Here is a 13,350-nt window from a genome sequence, read left to right as displayed (position 1 = left end):
TGTGCCCGTATACCCAGACTATATGGTAGTAAATCCTGCTACCACCAGCTAATAATTATCAGCTACCCAAAGGCCCTAAAAACGGTGTCCAATTATTACTGTGCAATATTATTATCCAATAGTAGCAATCAAGGCTTATTGGGAGGGCTTAGTACAGGATCACTTATAAGTATGCAATGTACTCTAGAGCTTAAATTATCTCTACATAAACCAGACACAGTTAAAAGGTTTTAAAAATATTTAATAATAAATACTAAAAACACAAGACAATACTACTACACCACAATGCTATTCAAGAGTTCAGAGATCACACAGAAACTTAAAATAATTCAGTAGTACAGTTCTGACATAACAGAAAAACACTTAGTCTAATCTTTTCTAATTCCTAGCTACTTTTAGGAGAAGACACAGTTCTAACATACTACTTACATAAAGAGAGCATAAGATAGTGCTGAGTTGAATGTCTAAGAACAATATGCTTACAGTCTCTCTCTCTCAGCAATAGTTTTTAAAATCACTAACAAACATTTATGCTGGGCACTCCCAGATTACATCATTCTCATTTAGTTCCCATTACATCATTTCTTTGACACTTAGTCTGGAGTTCCCAGGCCAACAGGCTACATTATTTAACAGTCTAACATCTGCTCAGGAAGCTACAACAATAAAAGACATTTCACATGTACACTCTAGTAATTATTCCTTAAGTTAAAACAATAGAAATAATGTGCTAGCCCAGACAGGCTGACTTCGAGCTCTACAGATAAAAGGATAGATTTGAAATAATGTTAACTTCAAAATAAAGATTTAAAATGCTTGCCTTAGTTTTCCTCACAGCAGATGGCAATGTTGCTACAATCTTGAAGTTCAACATTTTACAGTATTTTCTTTCATTTAAGAAACAAGCCTTGTATTTTACATTTATATTTACAAATGCCAGAATTATGCCCAATTCTACCTGGCTAGGCTGGCAGCCTTCACCCTTCTCTACCAGTCTTCACCTCCCCCCCCCCCCGGAAAACTCAAGCTAGTTTTTCAAGTGACCCTTGAGAAATGCCGCTTGAAAGGGTCAGGTCTATCTGAGTATATCTTACCCCATTCCCTGTCTTGAGAGCCCATCTGCACTAGCATTGCTAATCCCACTACAGTGCTGCACTGACATATCATATGCTTGCAACCCCAGGCTCCATCTTGGCAACTTGGCATTTTGCTGGCTGGCTCTGTTTAACCATGTTAGAGGATTGTGATCTGCCATTACAGTGAATTTTCTTCCATACAGATAAGGCTGAAGTTTCTGCAATGCCTGCACTATGGCTAGACATTCCTTTTCTACAGCTGCATAGCATTCCTCCCTGGGTTGGAGCCTATGACTGAGATAAACAACTGGGTGCTCTTCTCCCTCTGAAGAAATCTGGCTAAGTACAGCCCCCACCCCATGGTTCAAAGCATCCACTTGCACAACAAATTATTTTCTGTAATGTGGACTGGCTAACACAGGGGGTCCTCCCAAAGCTTCTTTAAGCTTCTGGAATGCCTGCTCACATGCTGGGGTCCACACTACTTTATCCGGCCTGTTCTTCCTTGTCAGGTCTGTGAGGGGAGCAGCTATGGTACTATAACTAGGGACGAACTTTCTGTAGTACCCTGTTGTCCCTAAGAATATCCTCACCTGCTTTTTAGTAACAGGTGCAGGCCATGCCTGAATGGCTTCCACTTTGGCAGGTTCTGGCCTTATCTTACCACTCCCCACTCTATGTCCTAGGTACAGACCTCTGCCATACCCACCTGAGATTTGCTTGGCTTAATGGTCAACCCTGCCCTCTGTAGTCTGCCCAGCACCTCCCTGATATGCTGAAAGTGCTCTGGCCAAGAATGGTTATAGATGGCAATATCATCTAGGTAAGCTAGGGCAAACCCTCCTGCACCTGCTAGGATATGATCTACCAGCCTCTAGAAAGTTGCTGGGGCAGTCATCATCCCAAAGGGCATCTTTGTGAACTCATATAAGCCAAAAGGAGTTACAAAGGCTGACTTCTTTCTAGCACTGGGAGTCAAGGGCACCTGCCAGTAACCTTTGGTAAGATCAATGGTTGTAAGATACGTAGCCCCACCCATCTGCTCTAGGGCCTCATCTGTCCTAGGCATGGGGTAAGCATCTGACTCTGTGTGACTATTTAATTTCCTGTAGTCCACACAGAACTTGGTGCTGCAATCCTTCTTTGGCACCAGCACCAGTGGGAGGCCCAGGGACTTTTTGACTCTTGAATCACCCCTAGTTCCAACATCTCCTGTACCTCCTCCCTCAGAGTCTGTTTGACTCTCTCAGGCACCCTTTAAGGGGGCTGCCTAATAGGCCTTTGGGGTCCTGTATCCACCTGGTGCTGCACCAGGTGGGTGCACCCTGGTTTCCCAGTGAACATGTTCCCAAATCCTTGCAACACTGATCAGATTTCTCGAACCTGGGTAGGAGATAGCTGCTGGGATATTGCTACCCCTTCCACTGAGGTGTCAGGCCAAGCCTCACTGAGGAGATCAGTCCCCAGATCTCTCTCAGTCTCTTCCTGCAATCCACTGCAAATGCTCAGCACAAGGGCCTCCCTACCATGGTAAGGTTTCATCATTTTAACATGGTACAATTTGTACCCCTGCCATCTGACTAGCAGCTCCACCATGTAGTTGACATCACTTACCTTTCTTACCACATTGTAGGGACCCTCCCAAGCTGCTTGCAGCTTGTTGTGTCTGACAGGAATGAGAACCATTACCTGCTGCCCCACAGCATACTCTCTAGCTCAAGCATTCCTGTCATACCACACCTTTACTGATGCTGGGCTTCTGCCAGGTTCTCCTGGGCCAAGCCCATGAGTTCCCTGAGCCTTGTCCTGAGGTTTAGGACATATGCCACAACAGACTCCTTGTGAGACTTACACTCACCTTCCCACTCATCTTGAATTAAATCTAGAGGTCCCCTCACCCTATGCCCATACAGCAACTCAAAGGATGACAAACCTGTGGATTCCTGGAGAACCTCTCTGTAAGCAAACAACAGATGGGGCAAATATTTGTCCCACTCCCTCTTAAACTGATCTGCAAATGCCCGTAGCATGGACTTGATTGTAGAGTTTAACCTCTCGACAAGACCATTAGTCTGGGGATGGTAGGGGTGGTCTTCATGTGCTTCACCCCACAGGACTTCCACAGACAAGCCAGCAGGTCTGACATGAAATTGGCACCTCTGTCAGACAGTATTTCTTTTGGGAAACCCACCCTGCTGAAAATCTCTAACAAAGTATTTGCCACATTCTCTGCCTCAATGGAGGACAAAGCCACTGTCTCAGGGTATCGTGTAACATAATCCACTACCACTTGGATATACTTTTCCCCTGTGGAGCTTGGGGTACTCAGAGGACCCACAATATCCATAGCTACCCTCTGAAATGGCTCCTCAATCACAGGCAAAGGCATTAAAGGAACTCTCACCTTGTCTCCTGCCTTGCCTACCTTGTGGCACTGCTCACAGGTCCTGCAGTATCCTGTTACATCTCTGAAAATTCCAGGCCAATAGAAGTTTTGCATAATATGCCTCTTTGTACATTTTATGCCCATATGACCTGCAAAGGGAATATCATGGGCTATGGCTAGAAGTGCCATATGGTAGGCTCTAGGCACTACCAACTGCTGTACTCTCTCACCTTGTAGCCCTCCCTCAGGGGTCCACTCTCTGTATAGTAACCCTTTGTCCCAGTACACAGATTCCTCCTTCCCTTGAGAATCAGGTGCCTCCCTAGCTACCTGCCTCAGGCCTTGCAATGTAGGGTCTGAGAGCTGAGTCTGTCTTAACTCTCTCCCTGTAACCCTTCCCAGCTACCACAGGAAGTCTGGCATCCTCTGACAGTGGTGCCTCACTGTCAGCCTGGGTACTACTATTCACCTCTACCTTTGCAGTCACTCTGTCCAAGGGAGCATCAGTACCCACAAGCAGCTGTGGCTCACATTCAGTCTCACTGCTACAGAGTATCTCCCTCCCTGAAGTAACCACCTCACCAGTCCTGGCTGTAAGTATGCAATCTGTCTGGGTCTCCCCCAGGCTACCAGACCCACATGCTTATCTCCTAGCCTGACTGCATGTAACTGCATAAGCACATGGTACTGGCTCATCCAAATCCTTCCCTCTCAGGACATCTGCAGGATGGTAGTCCCATACCCCTGTTGTCTCAAGGCAACCTACTATTGGCATTTTGTCTTTCCCACTTACTGGCTCCCTCAACTTTGGTTCCCCACCTTGCCTCCGTGGACACCTGTATGTCACATGGCCCCACTGGTTGCATTCAAAACATTTAAACCTAGCTCCTGGACATGTACCTGCACTAGTGCCTTCCTTTGCTACTGGCAGATTCTGTTGGGGCAGTCTGTGCTGCCCACCATGGGTTCCTTTAGACCCATGAGCAGTACTGGGGGTCCTCTTTCTGTGCAGGGCTGCCCTACTTGCCAGGTATAGGTCTCCCTTCTTCCCCAACTCATCTGAAGTAGCACATTGTCTATCAGCTAACCAGATCCTCATGTCCTCAGGCAAAGTGCTAAGGGCTTGTTCCCTCACCAAAAGGTCTGTCAGCCCTTCAAAAGTGGTGACCTGACATCCACTCACCCAGCTATAAAAATAATTGCTCAGTTCAACAACATATTCACACACACTTTCATCTGTCTTGCATCTATGCTTACGAAACTTTTTCTTATACATTTCAGGTGTTAGCTTAAAACATTCTAAAATACTTTTTTTACAGCAGTATAATCAAAATAGACAGTGTCAGGCATTTTTGACAAAAAAGTTACAGCTTTCCCATGGAGTAAGGGGGTCAGGAACCGTACCAAGAGCCTTTGGTCAACACTATACTGTTTGCATACCCTCTCAAACGCATGAATGAAACTATCAAAATTAGCCCCCTCTTTAAATTGCGGAAGAAATTTACTGACCTATTGTGCTTCTGAGGTCCAGTTACTCCCTTCCCCATTACCTCCATGACTCTGGCGAAGAGTCAGCATTTCCCTCTCATGCCTCCTTTGACACTCCTTTTCTTCGGCTTCTATCTCCAAGCGCCTGGTCTCCAACTCAAGTCTCTTTAGCTCCAGCTGGATTTTTAAATCCACTGCAGAAAGGTTGAGCTGTCCATTCTCTGAGGATATTGCATCTCTACTGTCAGTCTGATTGTCCTTCGCAGAAAGGTTGAGCTGTCCATTCTCCGAGGATATTTTATCTCCACTGCCAGTCTGATTGTCCTCCTGGATGCTGTTTTCTAATGCAGCTGTAACCAAGGCTGCAATCAGGTCTACCTTAGGTTTCCATGCACCAGTCCCCTAGCCTGGCACATTTCCACCAGCTGACTCCTTGTCAGCTTTCCATACTCCTCTGCTGACATGCTGCCTGCTCACCCTGACTAACTAAGCTAACAACAGAAATAAAATAGTTGTGATCTGAACTCTGAATATTCACTGCATGGCTGTTTCAGAGTAAAAATCACCTTCAGAAATCACTGTACATAAGCTACAGGATTCACTCTACCCACACCACTACAAGCCAATTAGTATTTGCCAACTAATTAATATGTGATGTGGATATCCAACTAATGCCCACCAATTAATATGTGAAGTGGAGCCCACCACTGCCACCAATTAATATGTGACACCCGTGCTGTGGCCCAGCAATCAAGGAGCCTCAATCCTCACCACTAACACCAGAGAGGGCGTCTCATATAGGAGAAAGGAATAACAAATACACACAGTAAATTACAATTTCCCATAAGAGCACACAGAGATCACAGTCAGTCTGGGGCTGGTTGCTCCCTTGCTCTCCAGGTCCCCAATAAGACTCCCCACTGACACAGCTATAGGGTCCAGATCTCGGTCTAGCTGGCAAGCTAACCTCCAGTACCCTTTCTGTCCAACCAGTGCATCATTTCCCTGCCCAAGTAGCTGACACACACACACACTTTGAGATAAGTATTTATACAACTTCACAGACACTCCTGGGGAAGGCTGACACAGATTCTCCAGCTGTGCCCCTATACCCAGACTATATGGTAGTAATTCCTGCCACCACCAGCTAATAATTATCAGCTACCCAAAGGCCCTTAAAAGGGTGTCCAGTTATTACTGTGCAATATTATTATCCAATAAGTAGTGTAACCAAGCAATCAAGGCTTATGTGAAGGACTTAGTACAGGGTAACTTAAAAGCATGCAATGTACTCTAGAGCTTAAGTTATCTCTACATAAACCAGCCACAGTTAAAAGGTTTTAAAAATATTTAATAATAAATACTAAAAACACAAGACAATACTACTATACCACAGTACTATTCAAGAGTTCAGAGATCACACAGAAACTTATTAAGATTTGGCTAGACTTGATAATACCCTTTATTTCTATAAATAATTTCTTCAATAAAATTCATAATGTTATCTTAACTAGATGGGAGGGGAAAAACTTCACTTGTTGGCAACATTGTATAGAGTCAAGTAATTTTAAACATTCAACAAATTCAGAATAAATATGACATTCCATCAGCAGATTGGTTGATACTACAAAGCATATTATCATATGTTAAGGATCTTAATAGTAAAATTATTAATTCTCCTTATAAAACTAGTCCAAATTTGTTAAGTCGAATATCTGAAGTTATTTACGACAATTATAATTGGACAAATCTAATTTCAAAATTATACAAAATATTGATAACATATAAAACTAACTCTAATGCAAGATATTGGAATTTCATAGCTAAAGGATGCCACACTAAACTATCAACTGAGCGTAAAATAAATCTTTTATGCTCTGTTAACTTAACATTTAATTTACAAGTCTGGAAAATATTTACATGGAAATATATTCGCAGGGCATTTATTACACCTGATAAACTAGCCAAATTCAATTCACTTGATAAATCCATTTGTTGGAGATGTTCTTTAAACTGTAAAGCTGATTGGTCTCATATATTTTTTGATTGTATTAATATAAAAAAATTCTGGGAAGAAATTACTATTTTTATCCAAGCTATATTCACAGATACCTTTATTTTAACCAAATCTTTAGTCCTCTTAAATGTTAATAATACTATTGGAATGAATAAAAAAGATCTATACCTACTTTGGTCCATACTAGCTGTGGCAAGGAAATGTATAACTCGAAAGTGGAAGTCTTCACAAGAACCTACTCTGGAAGAATTCTTGAGATTGATGGAAGAAACAGTGACATTAGAAATCAAGGTGAAGGAATCGAGAATTTCACCTAAAACATGGACAAACAATCCTTGGGAAAAAATTTAACTCTTATTGAGATAGTAAAAATGAACCCTAAATAATTAATGTGTAACTTTATTAATTGAATATTATAAATTTTTGTTACTAATTTCATATATTTTATTATTTTTTTTCCCTCTTTGGTTCAGGTCAATGGTACATAGTGTATATAAAGGTTTATAATACTTGTTTATTGATGATTGTATTGTTAAACATTATATTATTTGGAAAATAAAAAATTATTTGGAAAAAGAAAGATTTGAAATGCTTGCCTTAGTTTTCCACACAGCAGATGGCAATGTTGCTACAATCTTGAAGTTCAATATTTTGCAGTATTTTCTTTAATTTAAGAAACAAACCTGTATCTTACATTTATATTTACAAATGCCAGAATTATGCACAATTCTATCTGGCTAGGCTGGCAGCCTTCACCCTTCTCTACCAGTCTTCACAGTGTACATTATTGGATATTGCTGTGAATTTCTGAACTGCTGTCTGCATGTAGTAAGACCAGCTATGTTATATGGGTTGGAGACAGTGGCATTGACAAAAAGGCAGGAGTCAGAGCTTGACATGGCAGAGTTGAAGATGTTAAGATTTGCACTGGGTGTGACGAGGATGGACAGGATTAGGAATAAGTATATTAGAGGGTCAGCCCAGGTTGGAAGGTTTGGAGACAAAGCCAGAGAGGCAAGATTACGTTGGTTTGGACATGTGCTGAGGAGGGATGCAGAGTATATTGGGAAAAAGATGCTAAGGATGAAGCTGCCAGGTAAGAGGAAAAGAGGGAGGCCTAAGATAAGGTTTATGGATGTGGTGAGAGAGGACATGCAGGTGGTTGGTGTGACACAGCAAGATGCAGAGGACAGGAAGAAATGGAAACAGTTGATCTGCTGTGGCGACCCCTAACGGGAGCAGCCGAAAAAAGAAGGTGTGAATTTCTGAAGGGGTTCTTGGGTCAAACTTAGAGAAGGGTTAAGTTTCAAATTATGGAGCTCTTGGGTGACATTAGACATATAAATAAGAATAGCCCATTTGCTGAACATTTTTTGGAGAAGCACAATGGCATGAGAACAGGGTTCCTCTCTTTTGTGTTGGCCAAACCTTTTTTTTTTTTTTTTACCAAGGAGTGGAAACTTTTTAGGTGAATTATTGGAACTGGAAACCAGAATAATTTTGAATTATAGGACTTTATATCTCAGGGGTTAAAATCAGGAAGTGAATTCATAAATTAAGTTATATAAATCTTTATTTTATGTAAAAATACAGTTTTATAACTACTTATTATTTAATATAGAATATATCTGTTTTTGATTACAGCATGTGAAAAATGCATGGAATTGTGTTAATAATTGATTAGGTTTCCCTGTACAAAAATAGCATGAGTTGATGTGATGTCAGATCAAGGTACCAGATTGAGTTAATAAAATCAGTTGTGCTTAGCAAGCGGCTATAGGACATTCTTTTGTGCATTTTATTGTTTGCATTTCTTTTGTTTTGGATGACTGAGAAAAGAGCTAAAACTTCTCCTGTTTCATGCACACTCAGTCCTAACCACTCAGAACTTTAAGCAAGAGTTCACTCGTCAGGTGACTGCATGCATGCACCCTTCATGGGGGGTAGGGGGAGTCATACTGCCACAGATGGTAGAGGATGAGGAGCATCTTGTCATGTATTTAACACATAGACTATACAACACAGGTAAGATTTCACTGCTGCCTCAGATGGATCTATATTAAAAGCTCGAATGCCCTATTAACCGAATACATAAACGCCAATACATATTCTGCGAACCACAAATACACCGAATGCCCTAAACCACGAAATTCAAAAGCGCGAACCGTCATAGTTGTCCCACCCCACCGCCCACTGCATACTACCTACCCAAACAAACTAAATAAACACATACATACACTAACCAAAACCCTACTTCTAACCCTAAACTAAACCCTACTTCTAACCCTACACTACATCTTGCATATACCACCATCTATGCACTTACCTTAACCTGCATCCTAATCCTAAGGTCCGTAACTATCGCACACTTACCTTAACAAGCTATACCCAAACAAACTAAATAATCCACACACATACACGTAACAAAACCCTACATCTAACCTTCCACTGAATCTCACATACATTACCATCTATGCACGTACCTTAACCCGCACCCTAACCATAAGGTCCGTAACTATCGCACACTTACCTTACGAAGCTATACCACAGAAGGGCCGACCATGAGGAGTCGACGTTTCGGATTTCGCACTTCAGGACGATCCATGTTTGCATGGTTCGATGAAGACGTGTCGGCATTTACGTATTCAGGTAAGTACGTCTTCGAGAATGTAATAAGGAACCCCTCCGATACCGTCATTACTTTGTCCTTGGCTTGACCCTCCACTGTCCATATTTCTCTGCAGTGGCTTTGTTAGCATGAGAATAAGATACCATAGACAAACTGTTTTTTTTTTTTTTGGCTTTGCAGCATTTTGTTGTACACTGACAACACTTACGCCTTGTCATTTTCCTTCACTGACATGTGCTGTCACTTACTCACTAACTTCTAAGCTGGGGAGGAGGGAAATATGTGGTGCTTGGGAGAAGTAAGACATTGAAAATCTTGCTGTGCCCTAGGCTTACAGGAGGTTAATGGAAGAAAGCCCTGTGCTCCTAAACCGTTTTTTTTTCTTTGTAACTGTAAGATGAAAACAAGTTCTCTTTGAAAAAAACAAGACTGTGACAGAAAAGTTGGCATTGTTGCCTCTCAACATGTGTTTCTGCAGTTTGTTTTGTGACCTTTATGCCTTCTGCATGGTGTCTGCATGTACTCCCTGTGCATGTATGGCTTTTTTTCCAGGTGCATCCCCAAACTGTGCATTATGTGATCCTCTGCATGGCCTTTATGTGTGAGTGAGCAATGTGTGTGTATCATGCAACTGACTGGTTTGGCTTCTACCAGGGATTAGCGTATTACCCTGAAGTCTCTGAGTGTTGGGATAGTTTATGATTTCCATGAGACTCTAAGTTAGATAAATTGTGTAATTGTAGAATTATTTAATTAGTGAAAACTATTTACATATTAAGACAATTTCATTTTTTGAAAGCCTTTGCATTTAGGGAGTCTGTCCATTTCTCTGGAAAGCTGAGTCTGTGATCCAGACTTGCAGCACAACACAAAATGCTAGCTTTGTCATTGCAGATAGGCATATATATATATATATATATATATATATATATATATATATATATATATATAGATATGTGTGTGTGTGTGTGTGTGTGTATGTGTGCATTATGACATGCTCATGATGTGGTGCAACAGTTTGGCTTAGGCTCTCAGGTGACACAGGGGCTGTAGTGCCTTTTGAGAATGGAAAACCGTGGGGAACATTATGAGTACTAGAAATGGTAGTGGACTGGTTAATTAAGTGAGAAAGAAAAGAGTAGGGCTATAGAGAATGAGGCAACAACAGGCAAAAACACTAGCTGGAGTAGCAGCATGTAGGGGCAAAAATGGAAAGGAAATAATGATATGGGCAGAATTTGTTTGAGGAGTATAGAAAAATGAGATATTACAGAGTAACGTAAGGGGAGATATTGAGAGAGGCATTTGTATAAATAAAGGGAAGAAGATATAACAAGGTGGAAGAACAGGTGAAAACAGCAGTGATGTGTTAAAGACAAGACAGAGCAGAGAGGTATGGGCAAATGAGAGAAACAGAGGGCAAAGGGAAGAGACCAGTGCAAATGTAGAAAGAGTACAGGAGGGATGCAAAGGGGGTTAGATGCAGCAGAGAGAGAGAGAATGAGCAAAATGAAAAGGGCTGGGATGAGGATCAAAGGGCAAAAACTTGCAGATAGAAGCTGCTGTGTCATATTCATATGTGTACAACCTGAAAGATATGAGTCAATATGATACAGAGCAGAGAATGTTGGTGAATAGAGTCTCATTTCCCAAAGGGATTAAAAATCATTGTAAGGGAAACGGGAAAGAGCAGATTACAGTAAAACTACTTTTGGAGCTTAGATGCAGCAAGACATTTGAAGAGATGACCAAGGTGGCCCTCTGTACAGAGAGGTCGATGGATACTGTGATGCATGTTGGCACAATATGTTTATTGTAGTGCACATAGGCACAAACCACCTATCAGAGGAGAAAGTTGGGATATGTGGATTTTATTAATACTTGTTCAGTGGGTTTGTTTCATGCAATTACAGAGTCCTGCATTTTGACAATAACAATCCTGGTGTGAAATATTACCTGAGAGGCATGGACATGATGAGAAAAATCAGAAAAATTATCTGCAGTTGTTCATATCTGGAATGAACCACCAGGAGCACAGTGAAAGGCCAGTGGCTGGAACAACATAATGTTAGAGTGCATCTTCAGTAGTATAGACTCGAGAAGAAAGAGATAATGCTTTTAGTTTCAGGCATTGGTTAGACCACATGGGCATTCAGGTGCTAGAGGGAATTTAGAGAAACGGCAGCAAAAGGATGTGATGGAGAGTAAAGGAGATGACCAGAGACTATGGAACTCTGTTTACTACACTCCAGGGAAGTCATTACATGGCTGTAAAAGATCATGTGATGTAGATAGAGATATGAAGTGGATCATCCTAAACAGGCCCATCCCTTTTTATGAATGACAGTCTGTATATGGGCACTTGTGTCCTGAGGGGAAAAAATATAAAATGGCAAATGTCCTGAAATTTTAGAAAAATATGTTTCCTGTAGTAGTTGCATAAAATAATTATTTTGTATCCCAAATACCACAGTATAATCTGAAACAACAAAAACAACTCAAATTCTATAGACTCCTATTTTGGCAAAACAAAGTGAAACCTGGTCCTTTGCATTGGTTATTGATATTGTTTGCCTAACAAAATTTCATTTTGCATAAAAAGTCTCACGTAGTGTATCTGTTAAGATGGTAAAAAAAGGAAGGACAAAGATGTAAAGGGGCAAATCTGGCAACCGATTTAAGGAAACACATTCTCCTGTCTGTTAAATATATCCTTACAGCTAGGTTTGTGGATTCTTGGAATGACTATCAGAATGGCTGGTGTAGACATAATCAACAGAGACATCCAAGAGAGCATGGAACCAGTGAAGAAAGGGTGGGGGTGGAGGAAAGCATGGAAAAGGTACATCATTAAACACACTTAAAAGTTAGACTAGATGGAATACTTTCCTTTTGTCACTAAGCAAATTTAATCCTTAAATAGTTTAATACAGTTATTTGACAGTTAACTGTTTATGACAGCTAATTATATTTGTCAGTTTTTAAGGTATATCATGGACTAGGTGCATGGTGTCTGCAGAGCCCTTCTGTGTTTTATTGTATATTAAAGGCTGTGTCAATACAGTCACCAGAGCTCTGATCCTACATAGAGAAGACAATTTACCTATTATTAGCAGAACCTTACTCCTCTTTACTGTACATGTAAGTCTTTGCTCATGCTGTTAGCAAAGCTCTGTTCCCCTTTACTGCGTACCTGGGACTATATATATGTTGTCACTTCTTCCTACGTAGTTGTGTTAGCAGAGCCATTTCCCCATTTGCTGCATACCTAGGACTGTGTATTTGCTGTCAATAAAGGCCTTTTGGTATTTTTAAATATGTAAAGCTCTGAATCTACTTTCAGCAAAGCAGTAATTTCTGCAACTTATGTAAGTGCTCCCTGCCAGAAGTACAGTTGTGATCCCTGATAGAGCGAAAAACTAACAGGGATTCAAGCTGCAAAACTCAGTTTAGCACAATTAAAGAATTTTTGCAGTGGGGACTTGTCACCCTGTAAATCCTGATGTGGGAGGTGATGTTTATGCCTCCTAAACCCCTGCAATTTATCTATCTATATCGCCAAGGTCACTGTATCTTGGAGCAAGGGGAATACTCTGAGTTACTGCAGCTTTGGACTTGGTATATATTACACCACATTCACTAAAGCGACATTGTAAATGCAAGAATTGCAGTTATGGTACTCGAACTTACAACAGGAACCCATTTATAACACTGTCTGATGACATTTAAAAACGAATCCCATTAATGTAAAACT

General features: G+C 41.1%; 1 long non-coding RNA gene across 1 annotated transcript in view; it reads right to left on the bottom strand.

The window, feature by feature from the left end:
* LOC122817271 overlaps nt 1-13,350 on the bottom strand; it is a 165,437-nt gene that overhangs the window by 68,457 nt on the left and 83,630 nt on the right. The window lies entirely within an intron of this gene.

This window comes from Protopterus annectens, chromosome 12.part0 (genome assembly GCF_019279795.1).
Source record: "Protopterus annectens isolate FY-2018-M chromosome 12.part0, PAN1.0, whole genome shotgun sequence".
Lineage (NCBI taxonomy): Eukaryota > Metazoa > Chordata > Ceratodontiformes > Protopteridae > Protopterus > Protopterus annectens.
The sequence above is the reverse complement of the archived record's forward strand: the minus strand, read 5'-3'. Positions and strand labels throughout refer to the sequence as shown.